Raw genomic sequence first — 22931 nt, forward strand, 5'->3', positions numbered from 1 at the left:
AATAATTATTTTAATTTCTCTATTGCTGCGTTGAATATTTCATTCCAGCTAAGCGTTAACCACAAGCAGGGTGCTACATTTTATGGTGCCTGCGACTCGGATAAGTGGTCTGCTGGAACGCAGCCCCTTCGCTCTACTGAGCAGGGTACAAGAGAGAGGATCTCTAAACTGCTTACCCAAGCGCGCACTGGTAAATTTTTCCAGGGGGAACGCAGAAGTCTCGTCTGTCTGATACCCTGCTCACTGGCGGCGACGGACCGGGGGGAAACGGAACCAACCAGGGGTAAGTGCACAAAGGGATTTTTGGCCCTCCAATTAACTGGGAGGAAGAGAAGTCTTGATCAAACTTCTGCGTCTCAGTAAGTGGGAACTGAGTACGCTAGGTGGTTGGATACATCAGATGGTGATCTGGTGGGGGAAAAGGGAAGAATGGGAGGTAGTGTGTGGTGAAGTATCTAATGCATTGTATGTGTGAGAAAGTACAGAGCAATCTGTAGCTGACCTGAGTGTGGAGTGGGTAGTACTTCGGTTCCCAGTGAGGCGACTCCATCTGGGCAAGGAAACCCACGAAGCGTGTGTGTGAGTGACTGAGTGGATACTTCACAGGGCCATACAATGGGAGTTGGGGGTTCAAAAGGGGAAAATACACCTCTTGAATGTATGTTAAATAATTTTAAGAAAGCCTTCTCAGGGGCGTATGGAGTCAAAATGACGCCAGAGCGCCTGAGAACGTTATGTGAATTAGAGTGGCCGAAGCAAAATACTGAATGGCCATCTCAAGGAACCTTTGATATAAATTTAGTAAGCAAACTTTGGTCTAACATCGCCAAAGAAATTGGAGGGTGCCCAGAACAATTTTCATATATAGATTCCTGGCTGAGCACATTAAATAAAAATCCTCCATGGATAAGGGAATGCAAAGTCCAACGATGCAAATTATTGGCTGTAAAAGCCGAAGCTAGGAAAGGAATCTTGCCAAATAAACTCAAACCCATTTTTGAGGGACCAGAGGAAGAGCTGCTTCCACCTCCACCTTATGCTCCACATCGAAGGGAGCCAAATCCAAACACTCCACCAGTTGTAACCCCAAGGCAAGAAAGTGGAATGAATAATGGGGCTGGAGTCACAGAACTTGATTCCTTGATAGATTATGATAAATATCTTCAGGAGGCATTGGAGGCCTATAATAAAGCCCAAGCAGAAGTGGTTATTCCATCTGTGAGTCCCAGTAGAACTCCATCTACAGTCTCTTTTAGTGAAACAACTGATTGCCTACCCCAAACCCCTGTACATCCAAGTCCTAGAGAATTATTACAGAAGTTACAGGGAGACCTTAATCGGTCAGCAAGCAATACAGCCAGGCGTATAAAGCTGCTAAAAGAACGCCTTGGGACAAATACCATCCCCTATGATTTGAGGCCCCTAGAGCAAGGCGAAGAGAAAGATCACGTAGTAGCCCCTCTCAGAAGAGTATTTGATGCACTTGAGGAGCCTGTGCTGGTTAACGGGCAACCCGGACCACGGCCACCTCGAACTTCGACCCTCCAGTACATTCCATTCACAACTACGGATCTGATGAATTGGAAAACACACACCCCATCTTTTGCAGAAAAACCTCAGGCTATGATGGACTTGGTGACTTCAATAATAAATACTCATAGTCCTACTTGGACAGATTGCCGCCAGCTCCTGAATACTCTGTTTACCACTGAGGAAAGGAGAGACATAATTGAAAAGGCACAGATATATTTGCGTGAGCAGGCCAGAGTGGGAAATATTTATAATATTGACCGTCATCTCCAAGACAACTTTCCCTTGGAAGATCCTAATTGGGATCCAAACAATGTAATTCACCTGGCCAGACTTACCACCTACCGCCAGACGCTTGTGCAAGGTATCCGCAGGGCATGCCAGAAGCCCACTAATATGTCTAAAGTCTCAGAAGTAGAACAGAAACCAAATGAGAGTCCAGGAGACTTTTTAGAGAGGCTGCAAGAAGCCTATCGTATATGGACTCCTTTTGACCCTGAAGCCCCTGAAAACAGCAGAATGATTACTGCTACATTTGTGGCCCAGTGCGCTTCTGACATTCGTAAGAAAATTCAGAAATCAGAAGGATGGGAAGGGATGCTGATGAGCCAAATTATGGCCATTGCACGCCGAGTTTATCGGAATAGGGATGAGGCTGAGAAACAAGAGAAGAAGAAGTGGCAGAAGGAAAAGATGGTAATGCTAGCCACAGCAGTGAAGCAAGACTACCGCCCCTTAAATGGAGGAAGAGGGCGGGGAAGGAATCCACCACTGGGAAGGAATCAATGTGCAAATTGCAAGAAGGAGGGTCATTGGAAGCGGGAGTGTCCTGAACCCCTGAGGTTGGAAGAAGTACGCCCAGGCCCAGGCCCAGGCTCCGGCCCAAGAAACCAGGGACGGGGACGGGGAATGATCCGAGATGGAAGATATCAGAGACCTGGACAAGGACGGAGTAGGGACAATGTCATTGGACTGGCAGAGGAGGATTTTACCCAAGACTAGGAAAGACCGGACTCCATAAAGTTAGGCTTCCAGGAGCCCACGGTCACGATCCAATTAGGAAGCCATTTAATAGACTTTATGATTGATACTGGGGCTGAATACTCAGTACTCCCAGAACTATTGCAGAAAAAGGCATCCAAAAGTGTAGTCATTAAAAGTGCCACTGGTCAGTCAGCTAAGAGGTCTTTCCTCCAACCTTTGGAATGCCAGATTGGGGGACATCGTTTAACCCATCAGTTTTTGTATATACCTGAGTGTCCAATACCTCTCTTAGGTAGAGATATGCTGTCCAAATTGCAGGCCCAAATCACCTTCACTCCTCGAGGTCCAGAAATGAAACTGCCATCAAAGGCAGCAGGAATAATTTCCCTCTCAGTACCTAAGGAACAATCATGGCGCCTAATGTCAGCCCTGCAAGTCCAACCCACATTGGATACAGAGTTAAACAAGCTCCTCCGAACTCTACAGGTGCCACCAGGAGTATGGGCCGAAAATAGCCCACCAGGAATGGCCAAGAATATAGCTCCAATTGTAGTAACCTTAAAACCTATGGCTACCCCTGTATCTGTAAAGCAATATCCTTTACCCCGGCGAGCAGCAGAGGGCATCCAGAAACATTTGGACCGCCTATTAAAATATGGTCTGCTTAAGCCCTGCCAATCAGAATGGAACACACCCCTTTTGCCTGTTCGAAAACCTGGAACAGATGAATACAGGCCAGTGCAGGACTTGAGGCTCGTAAACCAGGCTATCGAGACCTTGCACCCAAATGTACCAAACCCATACACCCTGCTGAGTTTGATCCCACCAGAAGCAACATTTTTTACTGTATTGGACTTGAAAGATGCATTCTTCTGTTGCCGGCTGGCACCACAGAGCCAACCTATATTTGCCTTCCAGTGGGAAGACCCTTTAACAGGAACAAAAGGCCAGCTAACCTGGACGAGATTGCCCCAGGGATTCAAAAATTCCCCAACTTTATTTGGCACTGCCTTGGCGAAGGATCTAACAAGTTACCCCTCAATACCTGGAGAAAAGGTGGTTCTGCAATATGTAGATGACCTTATACTAGCAGCAAAGGATTTTGATACCTGTAAAGAAGGTACAGAGGAACTGCTCCACTTGCTCTGGGAAGCTGGCTACCGAGTTTCCCAGAAAAAGGCACAGTTATGTTTAGAAAAGGTCAAATATTTGGGCTTTGACATCTCACACCAACAACGAGCATTGAGGCCAGAGAGGAAAGAAGCTATTTGCCTTATCAAGGAACCTACCACAAGGAAACAACTCAGAGGATTCCTGGGAACAGCAGGGTTTTGTAGACTATGGATACCTGATTTCAGCAGTCTGGCCAAACCCTTACATGAAAGCACTCGAGGTGCAGAAAAGGACCCATTCGTATGGGGACCTGAGCAGCAACAAGCCTTTTTAGTTATCAAACAACGACTTATGGAGGCCCCAGCCCTTGGACTGCCTAATTCGGAAAAACCCTTTCAGCTGTATGTACATGAACAGAATGGGATTGCAGCGGCAGTCCTGACCCAGAGATTAGGAAGTTGGAACCGTCCAGTAGCTTATTTGTCAAAACAATTGGACTCAGTAGCAAAAGGATGGCCTCCATGCCTAAGGGCAGTAGCGGCCACTGCCAGCCTTGTCAAAGAAGCTGATAAATTTACCTTCGGCCAGATGATGTATGTGAATGTACCTCATGCTGTTCTGACACTCATGGAATATAAGGGTAGTTATTGGCTAACGAACCCAAGGATGGCTAGGTACCAAGGCCTATTGTGTGAAAATCCCAGGATTCATCTACGAGTAGTGAATATGCTCAATCCAGCGACTTTGCTGCCCCTACCAGAGGTAGATGATGAAGAATCACATGATTGTCTCCAAATAATGGATGAAGTTTATTCCAGTAGACCCGATCTGAAAGATGAACCATTGAAAAATCCAGATGTTGTATATTATACTGATGGTAGCAGTTACCTGCATGAAGGTGCCAGACGAGCAGGATATGCTGTGGTCACCAATGAGGAAGTTGTGGAAGCTGAAGCTTTGCCTGCTGGCACCTCGGCACAAAAAGCTGAACTTATAGGTTTAACTAGAGCTCTGCAATTGGCAGCCGGATGTAAGGCAAACATCTATACTGATTCTAAATATGCCTTCTTAACCCTGCATGCACATGGTGCTCTATGGAAAGAAAGAGGTCTAATAGGAGCCCACGGGAAAGCCTTGAAATATGGACCTGAAGTAGAAACCCTGTTAGAAGCAGTATGGGCTCCAGAACAGATTGCTGTAATGCACTGCAAAGGTCATGGACGAGGAAGGGATCCAATAACCAGAGGAAATCATGCTGCTGACAAAGCAGCTCGAGAGGCAGCCCAAAAGCCTGTGGGAGGATTTATAGCAGCCCTCATACCAGAGGTAGTTCCAGAAGAAGTTAAACCTCACTATACCCCAGAAGAGAGGAAGTGGGCTGAACAGGAAGGAGCAGTTGTGAAGGACGGTTGGATGATCCTGCCAGACAATAGGATTTATGTACCTCATCATCTAGCAGGCACAATTGTAAGAAATTATCATGAATCTACTCACCTTGGCGGTACTGCAACCAGAGAGAGTCTCAGTCGGAAGTTGTATATTATTAACCTATCACAATTAGCAACTTGCATTTCACAGAAATGTGTTCTTTGTGCTAAAAACAATCCCAGGCAGGGACCGGTACAACCTCCTGGAATCCAACATGTGGGATATGTCCCCATGGAAAGCCTAATTGTGGACTTCACAGAGCTGGTCCCTTCTAAGGGATTCAAGTATCTCCTTGTGTTTGTAGATACTCTTACCGGATGGGTTGAAGCTTTTCCCACCCGAACTGAAAAGGCACGAGAGGTAACTAAGAGACTCCTCACTGAATTGATCCCGAGGTTTGGATTACCTAGATGCATTGGAAGTGACAATGGGCCAGCGTTCATTGATCAAGTAGTACAAGAAGTATGTCGAGTCCTACAAGTGAAATGGAGACTGCATGCAGCCTATAGGCCTCAGAGTTCAGGGAAAACTGAAAGAATGAATCGGACTCTGAAAACCCAATTGGCAAAATTAACCCAGGAAACGGGATTGGGATGGGTAGATGTGTTACCCATAACACTGTTTCGTGTTCGGTGTGCACCCACAAAAAGACTTAAGTTGTCACCTTTTGAGCTCCTGTATGGGAGACCACCCTCCTTTGTTCAGGATATTTCAGCTGATCTTAAACAAATAGGAGACCATGTGACACAGGGACAAGTGCAATCTCTCTCCCGTGTTTTTGTTTCTCTTAACAGGTGGGCCCTCGAGCGCACGCCGTGCAGCATTGCCGAGCCGATTCATCAGTTCCAGGCTGGCGATAACGTATGGGTGAAAGAGTGGAAACGTGATCCACTTGCACCTAAGTGGCGTGGACCTTACACCGTCTTGCTCTCTACTCCAACAGCGGTGAAGGTAGCTGAGGTGACCCCCTGGATTCATCACTCCCGTTTGAAGAAGTCCGAAGGCAGTTGGACGTGCAAAGGTGACCCCTCTAATCCTCTTAAACTGACTCTCTCCAAAAACCCCTGTATCTAGCCCTACCGGGAACGGGCTAGGTCACGGGCAACATTTGACGACCGGCCTGCTGCAGCCACAACCTGGAAGCTGGCTGACCTGCGCACGCCTGAAGCTTGAGGAGCATCTGAACCAGCGATTGTGAAAGGAAAGATTCTCTTATACAATTAATTGACTGCCCACCTCCTTGTGGAACAATTATCAGAGATATTACTCATTGGGGATCCTCGGGATATATGTTTTGGTCTTGGTGGTTCCCCATTTCTGTCACTGGGGGAATTATATTGGGACTAATATTTATTTGCTATCACTATAAGGTAATCTTTTGTGGAAGGAATGCATATGCTAGACATCAACATGATTCTATTAATCCTGATCCCTTGGGAAGGGGAAGGGTCCTTGAATCTGGCCAAATTGACTAAATATGGATTCCACCATGACCACAATATGTGGGTAGGTTTAGCTGAAATGGTAGCCAATGTTGCAAATAGGACCAATTGCCTTGTTTGCTCTCTCGGGCCAGATGATTCAGAGGGAGGTATGCCCTTATTACCGATACCATTAGATGCCATTGGTATGGTAAGCGAAATACCACACCAAACAGAAGTACAGAATTTCCCCGGATGGAACTCAACTAAACCATTACGAGTTATACCTGTACAAGGGGAATTCTGTGTACATAGATCATCAGATGCAGCTGATTCTACCATGATAGGCTCTTCTCATTGTCACTATACTTGGGATAATATTAAGAATACCTGGGCACACGATACTACCTATCGAACTCGGGATGCCTTGCCCTGTGCACCTCCTTTTATTCATGCATGGAAAGTGGTATGGAACATAACTGTGACAGAAAAAGGCAATCTAACATACTGCACTGTGAACTCTCTACCTCTTTTGCTATTTCGCCTTCTGTACTCCACGTACCAAAGACCTCAGACCCGATGGTTGTGGTGGATATGTGGAGAATGGGCATACAAGAAACTCCCCTCCAAATGGAGTGGGACTTGTTTCCTGGGATGGGTATTGCCACCAATGTGGATTATGCCCACTAATTTGCCCAAGCGTACACGAAGAAACGCTGATATTTCTCATATAGCAGGAGGAAGTACCCAAAGTTGGAGCGGTACTGATGATTGGCCACCAGAGCGCATTATAGCCTATTATGATCCTGCCTCCTGGAATCCTGGTGAGCTCATACAAGGGGCACGGGATCCTATTTATAATCTAAACAGAATAATTCGATTGCAAGCAGTAGTGGAACTTGTAACCAATGCAACGGCCCGGAGTTTGAGACTTATTGCACAACAGTTGGATGAAAGTAGAGCCGCCATTTTGCAGCTGAAAATGGGAATGGATTATGTACTTGCCAAGCAGGGAGGCCTATGTGGAGTCTTGAACTTGACAGGGAATGCCTGTTGCTTTAACATTTCAGATAATGGTGAGGCAATCCGTGTGTTGGCCACAAAGATGGAGAATATAGCACATGTCCCAGTACAAACATGGGAAGGATGGGATATGGGATGGCTCACCAATTGGTTACCTAATGTCACAGGACTCAAAGGGATACTATTGTCTTGCTTGTTTTTCTTGACAGTAGTGGTAATGGTTTTATGTATGATGCCATGTATCATTTCATGTTTTAGAAGTACAATTAGCAAGATGGTTTCAAATGAAACTCTACCTCATATCATGGCCCTATACAGAGCTTTACCTCAGGAATATGATGAAGGTCAAGCTATCAAGGACACTTGGGATGAAGGTCCTTGAGCTTGAAAGGGGGGAATGAGGCATCAGGCATAAGCCTGCATTTTATTAATGTTTGATCAGGACTTGTATATTAAAGAGGGCTTAATTTTCAAACGTTTCATGCCAGGCAGAGAAAACCTTGGCCATTCTCCTAAGACAAGGGGCCTCTTTTGATTGATAGCAGAAAACAATTCTCAAAGTCGTAAAAGCTGAAAATACAGACTAAGAGCAGGACATTGACCCTACATGTTACAGAAGATAACAAAGGCAGAGATAAATATAATTAGGAATGGGCAAATAGTAAAATGATACCATGGGCCTCTCTTAAAACCTTGAGCTGTATTTTCTAAGGCCAGAGGCAAATGGGAGAAAAAACATCTAGCTGGCAGAAAGAGAGGCTTTTTGGGAAGTCTTTTTAAAGCATCTAGCTAGGAAGTCTTTTTAAAGCTGTTTCTTCCTTAAACAGATAATGGGAAAAGCAGCTTGCTGAAGGGGGGGGATGTAAACTGAAGAGCCTTCTTCTGAAACTGTTTTAAACTGAGTTCTTCTTTTTTTCTCTTTCTCTCTCTACTTTAAAAAGGCCTTATTCCTTTTAAAAGGTTACCTATGATAATGTATGAAATATATTAGCTTAAATATATTGGCTTAAATGTAACTATGCAAAGGATTTAGAAAGTAACAAATTTAGATGTTAGATTCTTATTTCATAGAATCATAGAGTCCTAGAGTTGGAATAGACTACAGGGGCCATTGAGCTCAGCCTCTTGCCAGACAAGAAGACGCCATCAAATGCTGTCCAGATATATTAGCTGTCAGAGAAACCTTCAAATGAAGGATATCTTTCAATGTTGATGTGAAACTCAAGATCCTTGACATATGTTTAAGATAAAAATTTAAGATTAACCATTTGTTTTAGAAGGCAATAGGGCAGGGAGGGCAAGAGGTGAGCTGGTAATTAAGATTCCTTGTTGAGACACATGTAAGATATATTACTACTTATTTGTCATTTATAGATGTAACAATATATAGCTGTTTGTGTTCCTTATAAGGACAGGAGGATGTGGGTGTATCTTTTAGGATTGGATATAGCAATCAGCCAATAGGAAATCCAACTAGGCTGATTGGACAGAGGCAGCCACAGGAGGAGCAAAGGGGGCTGGATTAAGGGAATATAAGGGCTGGCCATAATGGCAGGAGCCAGGCCAGAGCTTGGTAACCATATACCACTGTGCCTCTCATTTATTTGTCTGACAAATAAATAATTATTTTAATTTCTCTATTGCTGCGTTGAATATTTCATTCCAGCTAAGCGTTAACCACAAGCAGGGTGCTACAGTTGTAACGGAGCTTAATCCAGGGGTAAGCAACCTAAGGCCCGCGGGCTGGATGCGGCCCAATCACCTTCTAAATCCAGCCTATGGACGGTACGGAAATCAGCATGTTTTGACATGAGTAGAATGTATGCTTTTATTTAAAATGCATCTCTGGGTTATTTGTGGGGCATAGTAATTCGTTCATTTCCCTCCCAAAATATAGTCCGCCCCCCCCCCCACATGGTCTGAAGGATGGTGGACCGGCCCACGACTGAAAAAGGTTCCTGACCCCCTGGCTTAATCCTTAGTGAAGTTCTCTTTGCTAATGAGCTTTCGACTCTGCGTGATTCACTGGAACCAGATGCATCCACTCCACCAAGCTTCTGCTACTCCGCTCTTCAACAAGACAAGGAGCACCTTGGGACTTGAGGCCAAATATTGTCACCCACTGGGGTAGAAGGTGTTGGGATATTTCTGTTCCACCTTAAAAGGGAGCAGGATGTTTGTGTCACAGCCTGCGTATTTCCTGTTCACAGGATGTTTATGTTATCTATTGCTTTCGTTTTCTCTCTCTGTCGGAGACACTGACGCAGGCAGTCATGTCTTTCTTTGTTCTGATCAACGCTGAATAAAGCTTGTAAATAATGCTCTCCTGAGTGCAACTTTTGGCTGTGCATTATCTGCTGATAAAGAGTGTGCATCGGCTCTAGAATGTTCTAGAAGCTCATGTCGCTAATTGCTGATATTGCGTGCCTACGGGAGATCGATGGATCGTCCGGCAGACGGCTTGGGGCCATGATGGACTTTGTCTCCCTGGCAGTATCCCAACAGAAGGTCCCTTTCTGAGGAGTGGCAAGGAGCCTTGGAGTAGGGGCGGCTTGTTTAGCTTTCTCAAAAGATTAGGCTGAGCACAGCCCGTTTCACCTTGCTACAACAAGGGTCATGTTTGCCCCCAATCTTGCTCATGGGCATTCAAGGAGTGATGTTCACCTTTACAAGCTTGCAGTGCTCCTTGCTTTACTATGAAGAATGCATATAGTGATTATGAATTTGTTCCCATGGTTATGTCTCATGCAGTAACAAAATAGAGAACTAGAAGCAAAAAGAGCATTTAAAAGGAACATTTTATTATTATTACCGTTCGTTATCTGATGTCTAGGACCGCTTAACGGGGGGGGGGGGTTGAAATAAAAAATATAATGTTTGTTTCTGAAATTCAAATTTATTCTCTTAATTTGTATTTTATATTGCACTTCCACTGAAAGGGGTTAAAAGCAAGAAAAACACATTTTCTCAGATAGAACAAAGAAACAAAAAATAAGTCATCAGGGGCAAAGTATTTAGCCTGGCAGAAAATCTAATACATGTTTTTGTCACAGTGTGACAGTGTGGCTATGTTATGTATGCATGTGTCTAGACTTTAGATGAAGTCACAACAATTCAGAAACAAGGCCCATCTCATTAATACAAATGGAGCTTCCTTAATATGTATGCATTCAGCATTCTGAGTTCAACTCTCACTTCTTCTTGTTTCCAAATGTAAAAATTAGTTTGCATTCATAGGACTGGTATATCAATAAGTATCATTGCTCTTTTCACCACCATGATCTGGAAGGTGGAAAGAGACTGAGTTCATATCCACTATGTCTAATGCAGCCACATTCTATAAGTTCAAAAGTGCTGACTACAAAGTAAGTGTGCATAGGTTTAGCTACACCAAAACTATAAGCTATTTCTGCATTAGGAAGAGGTATGTGCTGTGAAACAATGTATGTTTTGCTCTGCATTGGACACTGAAGGAATCATTTATGATGTTCTTTACACTACTTAATAAGACATGTAGGTGAGGTTGAAATGGGATTTAATAGATTTTTTCCGACCGGTAAAATCTAGACATTTTCTCCAAGTGTTACATTGTCTTAGGCAAAGCTGATAGGGAGCAGGAAGTGGCCTGGAATGGTGGGGCAAACACAAGGGGTTTGCTTATTGCTGTTTTGGGGGCCAGGGAGGAATTTGCCTTCAGACAAAATGGGCCTGCCTGGGGCTTTTGCCTACTTTGTAGCAATTGTCACAAGTTAATGGCAGATAAGGCACTGGACTTTATCCTTAGTATGGTTGGATGACACAGTTGTAACCCCCACCGGTCTAGGGAAGCTAGGGTCACCCTGATTTCATGTACCTCATAGGGAGTCCCATAACCCTGGTTAACCCTGGTTAAATAATCAGACAGCAGATGGGTTTTCATCTGTAATCAATAAAGGTTTGGCCTATTTAAATTCCAAAATGGTTGTCCTGTGTTTATTGCAATTCTGCCAGCATTAGGGGCCCCCGCACCTGGGGCCCAAAACACAATTCTAGCCCCTGGTCACTATAACAAAATAGTAGCTGTTTCAGAGTAAACTCTGAATCTCCCAAACTGCAGCACATACATCCCCAGCATGTTCCTAATACAGGTTTGTATTACTTGGTAGAACATAAACCTCTTAATATCAGGATCATGGGTTTGAGCCCCACATTGGGGGAAAGATTCCTGCATTGCAGGGGGTTGGACTAGATACCCCTCATGGTCCCTTCTAATGCTACAATTCTAAGATTCTCTCTCTAGGTAGAGAGAAACAGCATTGCATAGCTTCATGACAGCTGTGTAAACTCAATTGCACACCTAGGGCTTTTGCGTCAGAAACCTCCTGCTATATTTTGTAAAGAACTTCATGGTATCTATTCTTCTCCACATTTGGAAGTCTAACAGAGTTCCTTTCAAGGAATATGTTTACTTTTCTTTAACAATGTACTCTTCGCTGCTGATGGGTATTCTGCAACTGTTTCTTGTCAGGCTAAAGTTTAGATCTTTCTGAAAAGTAGGTCAACAACCCAGATTTCTGTGCAGAGGATCTAGCAACAGCTGGAAAATGTTGTCTCCGATGACATGATCTTTAATATTTAACAGCATCCTCATACTTAAATTGGCTCCAAATGTTAGATGATCACATTCTTTCTGATGTAATCTGTTGGTCTAGTTATGTTACCTCAAGCAACCTATATTTCTCCCACTTGTATGAATTGGATCATCTTTGAAGCAGCTGATAGTATCAAGTTCAGCAGTTTCATGAAATGCTTATAGAGCAATATTGTAATTGTGTGCCATTCTGGAATTTCATTTCATTTTATTTTTTTAAGAAAATCAGTTCTTCAGTCTTTCCACTACCCACTATTTTATATGGAAACCCATATCCCTGAATGTCTTAATTGCAATATATAATGATTTTATCTGTTCGGGCTTTTAGAAACAGTGTAAGGTATTGAAGCACCTGATGGATGCTGAACAAATTTTGGATGAACAAGCTAGGAATCTGTCTTGATGAATTTTAGACTATCATAGTGGAAGTTCCTGAAAGTAGGCTTGAATTTGTGCCCTTGTGAACATTTTGTTCTATATAGATCCTACATGCCTACTGTTTCCATTCTATGAAATAATGATCTTGTTCAATCCAAAAGTAATTAAGAAAGAGGGGCAGAGAGAATGCTGTTTGGACCAAATCCTGCTGAGACCATCTATCTTCAATCAAGCTTACTCCTAAGTAAACGTATAGCAGGACTGCAACTATAGCCTGTAAAAATCTATTCCTCAGCAATTTCCTAGGTACAACCCACTAGTTACATGCATTTCTTCAACATTTTTTCTATTCTCTGTGTTAAAAAGCTATTTCCATAATATATAGATTTTGAGGGGATTTAACACAGCGGTTCATAATATAGATTTCTGGCTGGGAATCTAAGCCATAACAATGGGGTTGATCTTGACAATAAGCAATAAAAATTATCAGATAAAATTTCTACAGTTAAGGTGGAGGGAAGAAATTATTCACATATTCAAGAATGAAACAATATATGACATTGAAAACACGTGTTATCTCAGTGATCTTTACAATAAACCTGTATGAAATAGGAGTCTTCTTTTGCTGTTAGAGGGATGTGGGTGGCGCTATGGGTTAAACCACAGAGCCTAGGGCTTGCCAATCAGAAGGTCAGCGGTTTGAGTCCCTATGACAGGGTGAGCTCCCATTTCTCAGTCCCGGCTCCTGCCAACCTAGCAGTTCAAAAGCATGAAGTGCAAGTAGATAAATAGGTACTGCTCCGGCGGGAAGGTAAACAGTGTTTCCGTACACTGCTTTGGTTCACCAGAAGCGGCTTAGTCATGCTGGCCACATGACCTGGAAACTGTATGCTGACTCCCACGGCCAGTAAAGTGAGATGAGCGCCGCAACCCCAGAGTCATCTGCAACTGGACTTAGTGGTCAGGGGTCCCTTTACCTTTGCTGTTAGAGACTACATGTCTTTAAGATGAAACATGGCCTGTTGTTGTTGGTTTTTTAAGAGGGTCACACATATAGTAAAGTGGGTGAAACACCTCTTATATCTCATAGCTCATTAATGACCATTTTAAAAAGAGAAACAGAAGACCCAGGCTCAAATTGACAGTCAGTCATGGGTCTAGGGACAGTCATCTTGGGTCAGACATGGTCTCTCATCATATCCTTTCTTACTGGGTTGCAGTGAAGGTAAATACAGCAGCTTGCTGAAAGTTACCTAAAAATAAGTTTTGAATTGGTGGCTTCTTAGTTCACGTCACATAATTCAGCAATACATGATGCCTGTTCTCAGAGTTGGAACCAATCAAACGTACTAGTAAATAAAGGAAATGTTGTAAGATGTACTGGTTGCTGCCAACCTGAACAGCTTTGAAGGTGGCTTAGATAAATTCATAGACGATAACACAATACATCGCCTTCCATTTCTGTTATAGTGTGCCTGTGATTGTGACTAGATGAGGAACCGAAATGGGAGGGTGCTATTGTGTTCATTCCTGCTTATTATATCTGTGGACTTCTTATGTATATCAGATTGGCCACTGTGGGAACAGAATGCTGAACCAGATGGGACTGACAAAGCAAGGCTATTCATACAATATGTTATGAAAACTAGCATTGAGAAATGATATAGTATACTGGTCCCTTTGTAAAGTCCAAGAAACTATTTTTTAAAAAAAAATCTTGATCATTTGTGAGCATACAAATAACAATGCTAAATGATATTACAATGCTTGGATTATATTCTTGCCAGATGCAAGATTCCAGGGGTCTTGGCAGATAACCAGGGTCTGTGTTCCTTTGGAATGAGGCATGATGGAAACTAGTGGGGATCTTTTATATATGAAATATGGTTTATCCACACCTATTTACACCTGAGTTTTGTGGAGGGAGTGCAGAACATTACACTCCCAAGAGTGTCTCTTGTTGCTTCTCTCAACAAACTTGGGTCCAGAGCAGAAGCCAAACATGCTCTTTGGTCTCTCTGGGAAGCCTCCTCCAGCCAGCAGCGCCTGGAGTTCTGCCCCTCACTTCTCCCCCCCCCCAAAAAAAAACATACCCCTCCCCTGCTCCAAACACAACTCGTGTAAAAAGGGCATATTTTTTCCTGTGGTGACATCACAATCCAGGTAACCCTGGTAACTTAACCCTCCCAACTCTGCTGTTATCTTCTGCTAACTAACATACAGCAGGGAGAGGCACTCCACCCGATCCTCCTTGGGTGACGTTGAATGTATCACCTTTCATTAAGGTGATGGCCCAGGAGGACTCCCCTGCCCAGCTCCTGAGGGCCCCGGTCCTGCCACTCACCACCTGGCTTGGGAAAGGGCCTGACAGACTCCACAAAGGACTGCTGCTGCTGCTGCTGCTGCTGCTGCTGCTGCTGGACAGAGAGGTCTCCGTTTTTGATTTGTGTTTTTTTTTTTTTTAAATGTTGTTATATAATTTGAAACTGTGATATTAATGCTGTATTCTTAGTTTTAGATTTTGATTTACATGGAAATAGTTTTCCATTTGGCTGTGTATTTTTTTTAATGTGGTTTATTTATTGTTTAGGGGTGCGAGGGGCGCTATGGTCTAAACCACAGAGCCTAGGGCTTGCCGATCAAAAGGTCGGCGGTTCGAATCCCAGTGACGGGGAGAGCTCCCGTTGCTCTGTCCCAGCTCCTGCCAACCTAGCAGTTCGAAAGCACATCAAAGTGCAAGTAGATAAATAGGTACTGCTCCGGCAGGAAGGTAAACGGTGTTTCTGTGCGCTGTTCTGGTTCACCAGAAGCGGCTTAGTCATGCTGGCCACATGACCCGGAAGATGTCTGCGGACAAATGCCGGTTCCTTTGGCCTATAGAGTCGTCCGTGACTGGACCTAACGGTCAGGGGTACTTTTACCTTTTATTTATTGTTTATTATTTTTGTAATTATGTAAATCTTGCCATGTTGTAAGCCGCCTTGAGCATTGTATATAACTGTGGAAAGGCAGCATACAAATAAAATGATGATGATGATGACGATGATGATGACGACGACTCTGTCATCACCTGCCTCTCTTCTTTGATGGCACCTCTCTAAGCAAAGGTTTTGAGGAACCTGGCTTGACTTATTTTTTCTGGACTTGCCCCAATCCATTGCTCAAACCACACATTTATTAATTTCAAAAATTATGGGGTGAACCTCGCACCCAGGAATTTTAGGGGATCTTTGCCCCGTGCAAACCCCTAACACCATGTAATTTATTGGATGAAATTGTGGGAATTAGTAACAATATATTTCACAAAAGAAATAGCCAAGCAGTCAGTCAAATACTATCATCATTGAGAGGAAAATATAGATTACAGAGGGCTTTTTTATTTTGGAAGAGAAGACTAGCTGATCAGTGGCAGTGTTTCAAGCTGTTAGCTTTGATTTCACATCCTGAAGGCAGGAGCTCACATCACCACAGAGGCATATAATTGCAAAGGATTGCTTGGTTGAGTTGAATACAGTTAACTTGTTTCCAATTTTCTTGTCCTTGGGAATAAAAGCAGTCTCCTGTTCCATATAATGAAAGCCACGGTGAACTCTGCCCTTCACAGTTTACCTAACATGAATTTTCAAACGTGTTTTCTTTGGGAGGGGAGAGATATTCCTCCATAGCACCCCTCTATGTATGCTTCATCATATAAACTAGAGAATTAGAAAGAAATAATAGCGTGCTGTGTATCCTGCAAATTGCACTGTGCCAACCTTATCTGGATCAAAGCAACATATGCCTAAACACTAGTAAAACATAGTGAGTTTGCACACTGAAAGCAGGAGCTGTAGGCTATGCCATGAGATGGAATGAGGCAAGCTAACTTACTCCCTCGTTCTTGTTAACTTCACCACTGCCACCAAGAGGATAGCTTTTCTCTGCTGACCGTCTCCACTACACAGTCCTCTAATATTGTTTTTCTTTTCCCTACTGACAAAATTGGTTTTCTGTATTGGGTGGAGCAGTATGGTGAGCATTTCAATCTCCTGAACAGAACAACCCCTTAAAAGCAGAAAGCAACCATTTCACCGACAAGAAATACCCAAGGATGGCACAAGGGACTGACAGGCTTGTAAATCACTATGGCACCTTTATCTTTAACATATGCCTTATTTGATGGCAGAACTCCAACATTTGTTGAGTTAGAGCTACGGATGTCTACAGTGGTGGAGACAGGAGAGTTGACATAATCTCTTCTCCATGAATGAAGAGGGAGATCCATTGTATCCTATAGTCCCTGGGACCCTCTCCTGGGGGTGGGGAGGGTCGTGTTAATGGCCCTACTATAGAGAGAGAACAGAATAAATTGTCCTATCCCAGTTCTATGGAAGGCTAGATCACTGTTTTGATACATCTCTGTAACATATAAGCAAACTCCTTCACCTTTAGCATCACTTGAAAAATGGAATTCCCATTATTCAATATTTTGCAAAGTATGCTGGGAACATTCAGCTAAGCCTATACTGCATTAAATTGAAGAATGTAAAATATGAAATTGGGAACACCTCTATATTGTAACCATGTCTTAAAAGTTCAGATTTCGAATTATATTTCAAACTGTTGTAGTTTTCGGTTCTACAGATTTGTGATATTTTATTACAGTACTGACAATACTATCAAAAAGTATTTTAGTTATAAAAATGTGAGCATTCGTGGTATCATAAAGTTCTTTTTCCCCCATTTCCTCCCTCGTGTCTTGATTTAAATCACTAATAACCAATGACAAAAGGGTAGATGATAAAATGGAAAGGAAATGTTTCTTTAAAAAAAAAAAATCCCAAAGGCTGTAAATCAAAACTATGCAATACCTGTTAATTGAGATGTTAAGGCTTCCAGGAAGTGAGCTACAATGGTTGAAACCAAGTGATTATTCAAATCTTTTGAATTGTGCTTTGATCAAGCTCCAGCTATTTGGTATCAGAGACAATATTAGCAAGAGGCTTTTCCTGTAAGAGAATTTGCACTTCATGCTCCAGAATGCCCATAAACTGATCAGGGGACTATATTCTATAATTTAATTTTCATTTGAAAGTGAATCCAATAATTTTAGAGGCTTAATGGCTTGGGAAATTATTATGGGGAACAATTATTTGGCACTGACCTTTTTCCAAGCTACCTGTTGTTTTGATTGCTTTACTAGCAATATCTTTAATTGAATTTGTCAGCAACAAAAATATGTCTTCTAACAGATGCTGGCTGAACATTTTTATAATTATTGTTATTACCCCCAGATAAATATTTAAGCAAATAAATGTTGGGAGTAGAACAAAGTTGCTTCCATTGTTGCAAAGTCAGAGGAGTGCTGGGTCATGAAGAATCTATTCTATATTTAATGACCAAGAGAAATTGGCAGACACTCGTCATTGTACAAGGTCTCAACCATGTCAACACTTTATTTACAACTGCAGGGAAAGACTATAGCAGAGGTGCCTGTGCTAAAAGCCAGATTCAGGCCATGGCAGATCATATAATGACTAGTCTCATGCAGACTGAAGCAGTTCGAAGTCAGCAGAGATTGTCTTTTCATTGTGACCGCCTTATGCAGAAATGATAATGTGCATCTGCTTTGAACAGGAAAGGTTCAGATATTTGCTATGTGCTTTGGAACTCTTACTAAGGGAGCAATCCTGGGCTCAGGTTCACTGAGCTGGAGGGCTCGGGATGTGGTAGAGCCACATCATGCTAACTCAATTCCCCATACCTTGCTCAGCCAGAGAGTTTTCAGTGAGTTTGGGCTAGTTTCTTCCTTGACCATTTGACAGTGTTGTAATATTCCATCTTAACGTGATGAATGCAATTCTTTATTTTGGTATCTATCTATCATCTATCTATGCATGTGTATCTGACACCGGCCTACCTTTTGCTATAATGTCTTGTTTCTCTTGACAACGCAAGGCTGCGAATGATGTGTCACAGAGAAGGTCCCCCAAAAAGCAACATTGTGGAAGCAGGCACCCCCTACCTAATTCCCTGCCCTGCTAGACCCAGAATACAGGGGCGGGTCCCAATGGTTGCGGAAGCCGAGGAGGAGGAAGAATATCCTAGTGTGAGTGAGTATAGGAGAAAGTGGTTTTGTTGTTGTTGTTGCAAGTATCACCACCTTCCCTTTTTGGCCCATAGAAGCCTCTGCTGAAAGAGCATCAGTGGAAGGACACAACTGGATACAACTCCATGGGCTGTAGTTTGGTGGTAGCTGGTGTTTGTGGTCCTTGCCTATATTTCATAGTGCCTGCCCTGCTCAAGTTTGCTCTTACTTCATTTCCCTCTTGCTTTGATTTCCTGCAGGCTACTTACATAGACTGCATTGTACCTGGTTTATGGACTATACTGACTAAACTGCATAGGCCAACTACATTTAGTAAAGCATTCAGAAACAGTCTGTAAGCATGCCCAAGAAAACATCCCTAAATTAGTCATATATTCACTGATATATTACAAATTTATTGTTTATTTGCAGTGTGTTATACACAAGGGTGGCTTTGCACTAGCAAAAATACTTTTGCTAGAACAAGTACAGGCATCCCCATTTCCACCTATCCTCCCATGCAAATTGCAGCCCTCTATGCCATACCCTATAGAGTTCAAAAAGGTTCCCCAACACTCATGGGGGAATGCATAGGAGAGACTGGCAAAAATAAGAGGCCCTGCCTTGCAAAACCACCATCAGATGCAACCCAGTGAAAAATATTGACAGGAATTCAACATCACACTAGGGCAAGCGTTTTGGCTCCCCAGCCAGAACAACACCCCTCTCCTCCTGCTACACACAGTTCTGGGGGTTCTTTTGGACCCCCCCCAACCCAACTAAAGGAGGCAGAGGGTGTTGAGGGAGAGAAGGGGGAAAGAAGGGGTTCCATTGATGAGGCTCTACTCATTAATTTGATTTATTATGTAAATAGAACAAAAAAATCTAGTGCTGATACATGTCCTGTATTTGCTGATAGGAAGCCAATTAACACAATTTAAAATAGGAAACTCAATTGATTTGCCATTGCCATTAATTGTTTTTCATGTCACATAATTCAATACCATAAGAGTAGAGGAAGCATAAAATTACTTGCTTGCAATTAGGTTTATTGGTATTTGTGTTGTTGTTTTTTTAAAAAAATACCTCTATTAGAAAAAAAGAAAAGCTACACTGCTTTCTTCCTGCTGTCCTATATTAATTAATGCTTAATACTTATATTTTAAATGTTTTAGATTATATCAAGAACAAAGGAATCTGCCTTATTATGGACATGGAACAATAATTAAAATAATCAATACATCTAATCAATATACTACAGTGTATACAGTATCAATTGTATAAAATCAGAAATTCTCAAAACCCAACTGATTAAAAAAAGTTTGTAATAAATTTCTAAAGATTGCAGTGCTGCTGGTTTGATAGGTATCCCTAGAGAAGGAACTCCACAATGATGGTAACACAACAAAAATGCTACTTTCCTAATGACTGATAACATCTCTACTGAAAAGATACTCTAGTAGCAGATTCTTCTGAGTCTGAAAGTGAAAAAATATTCCATTGACACAGATCTGTCCTTCGCGTGCAAGGAGAAGGGAGTGGGAACCTTAACGGGAAGTGGAATAAATGGGGCAACTAAATTAATCAGGAGGGCACATGATTCTATTTCTATAGTCAAAGGATCACGTAAAAGGTGATGAGGAAGACTTCTGCCTGAGACCCTGGAAAGCCACAGACAAATTTGGGCAAGATGAACAGAATAAGCCAGTCATAAACTTGCCTCTTCCTCCAACAGAAACAAAGCAGACAGGTGGGTTTGCCAGAGTGTTTATCCACCTTTGCTGCAGAATACAACAGAATGGAAATCAGAAGCTCATAAAAAAACAAAACAGTGACAGTGTCATACTCAGAGCAATGTGCCACATGCAACGAACCTGTTGCACTAGCAGAAGCTAACAGAATAGGACTTCCCCCCATCCTTATTCCCAACCTATTTGTTCTGGAGGGTTAGGGGGGAAAGCCCAAATATTGTGGGAAGGGAGGGGGAGTTGTTTAGGGAAGCTTTTAATGTTTAACAGACCACTGTATTCTAATACTTTGTTGGAAGCCGCCCAGAGTGGCTGGGGAAACCCAGCCAGATGGGCGGGGTACAAATAAATTATTGTTGTTGTTGTTGTTGTTATCAGGTAAGCCAAAATGCTCCTTAGTGTTACAAAGCTTTAACAGGTCCTCAGTTTTGTCAGCCAAATTCTGACGATAATAAAGGTGTGAAAGTCAAGTCAGCACCACTCTTGCTTGTCCCACCATCAACACCTGAAATTTGAGCAATATCTAAAAGGAGTTGAAAATAATCTGGTTTGGCCTGTTCCCTCAGGCTCTTCTCTATCTTCCTATGATATCTTTAATATGGAAGCAACCTGATCCATTCTATTTAAATACTTGGATTTAAGAGAAGTGTGCCATGAACTTCCATCTACAATTTGGTTGCAACAGTTTGGTTTCACTAATAAAAGGCAATGTCATTTTGTTAATGGGTAAATAAGGAAATGACACTAGGGAACACTGAATTGCAGTGTTTTCTTTTTTTATTAAAATGAAAATTATGCTGCTGTTTCGTAGGCGACCAGAAAATACTATCATTTTCAGCTTCCAATTATAGGTAGGTAAGAAAGAACATTTCACTAGCCAGCTACATTGACTGAAGTAATTAAATGATTCTCCAAAGGTTAAAATAATTATAAGCAGGAGCTTTGCAATATCTATTCTCATACATGGTGAACCTTCAGAGAAAACTACTTTAATATTCTTTCAGCGAAACAGTACAGCAAGAAATACTAAATGGCTCAGTTGGCAAGATTCCTGTATTGCAGGTGATTGGGCTAGTTGACCATTGTGGTCCCTTCCAAAGTCAGAGCTTTAGGCTAATAATTTTGTTTCATATTAAATAGTGCTTTTTTCCCCCGGGGGGACGCAGGGGTACAGATACCCCCTAAACCTGGGGTCAGCAACCTTTTTCAGCCATGGGCCGGTCCACCATCCCTCAGACCATGTGGGGGGACGGACTATATTTTTGGGGGGAAATGAACGAATTCCTATGCCCCATGAATAACCCTGAGATGCATTTTAAATAAAAGGACACATTCTACTCATGTAAAAACACGCTGATTCCCGGACCGTCCGTGGGCCGGATTGAGAAGCCGATTGGGCCGCATCCGGCCCCCAGACCTTAGGTTGCCTACCCCTGCCCTAAATATTTTGTGAATCTAAGTTTGGCCTCATTGAGGGGCAGTATTTCAATATGCGTAGGAAAATGAGAGTACCCCTAAACATTTTTTTAAGGACAAAAGCACTGCATTAAGAATTTTCACCTTAAAAAGTGCAGTTAAAAGTCATTTGTAGTCCAATAAAATAAAATTTGGGGGGTGGGGGGGAAGCAAAGGAAATAAGTTGGTCTTAAGGCCTGTAATGATGGTTCCTCAGAGACCCAAGATGGTAAAAAGAAGGCATAGGGCCACCGTGGAAAAGGACCTTTCCCTAGTGCCTGACAATCTAACTGCTCTCAGGGGCAGGCAGGTTAAAAAGAGTCTTCTTTACTGTTCATAAAAGGAAAAGGTGCCACCCAATTAGAGAGCTAAGATTGAACTTAGTTCCTTTCTCTGAACAAAAGTGAGATTTCAGCAAAGCACAAGGAAATCTTATGTAACAGTGTTTTTCAAACTTTGTCACCCAAATGCAAGAAACTTTTTGGGGACTTAACTCTCCCAAAAGGAAGATGGGGAGTATTTTATCACAATGTCAATCTCTTAAGCAACCTAATTAACTGATTCGGAAAGTGCTTTGAATAATTAAATACATAAACTCACCAATTTTCAACGCCAAAATGGATCGATGACTGGAGGATTAGAAATGTAAGACTCCTCAAAATTTCCCTGTTAAAAAGTTCAGAAACATACAGTTAACATTTTAACATTTACAACAACCTAACAATGCATATGAATAGAAGAACTTTTATATCAAACAGCATCACAAAGTAGAGTTTATGCTGAAGCTGTGATACAAAATTGTGCAGTTTGTAGAAGATGAAGGTCATATGCATTTATTACATTACATGATTCATAGCACTTTCCCCCAATTAAAATAAGTAAGTTATATTCATATAATTAGTGCCATACACATCTATGACCAAACTCCTCTACTAAAAATAATTCTGCAACCTGTATTTTCTAATGCCAAAATATTAAGCTTCTCATCCATACCTATATTTCTACATTAGCAAATACTCAGGAGTTATTTCCAGTGCCCTATGTACTTACGTAGGCATGGTGTTAATCAGCCTGGTAAATCACCTTAATGGTTTGTAAAAGCATGACTATATTCTTGCAGCCCACAAGCTAATCTGCACCTAGTCATTTACCAT

General features: G+C 42.3%; 1 protein-coding gene across 27 annotated transcripts in view; it reads right to left on the minus strand.

Moving 5' to 3' along the window:
- The window catches only part of PTPRD (protein tyrosine phosphatase receptor type D), a 1185728-nt gene that overhangs the window by 894492 nt on the left and 268305 nt on the right, over positions 1–22931 (minus strand). For all 27 annotated transcript variants that reach the window (XM_081176033.1, XM_081176022.1, XM_081176026.1 and 24 more), the window contains one exon: positions 22378–22443. The gene's annotated coding sequence lies outside the window, so the exon portion shown is untranslated. The remainder of the gene's footprint in view (positions 1–22377; positions 22444–22931) is intronic.

The sequence above is a fragment of the Podarcis bocagei genome, assembly GCF_964188305.1.
Source record: "Podarcis bocagei genome assembly, chromosome: 17".
NCBI classification, from domain to species: Eukaryota; Metazoa; Chordata; class Lepidosauria; order Squamata; family Lacertidae; genus Podarcis; species Podarcis bocagei.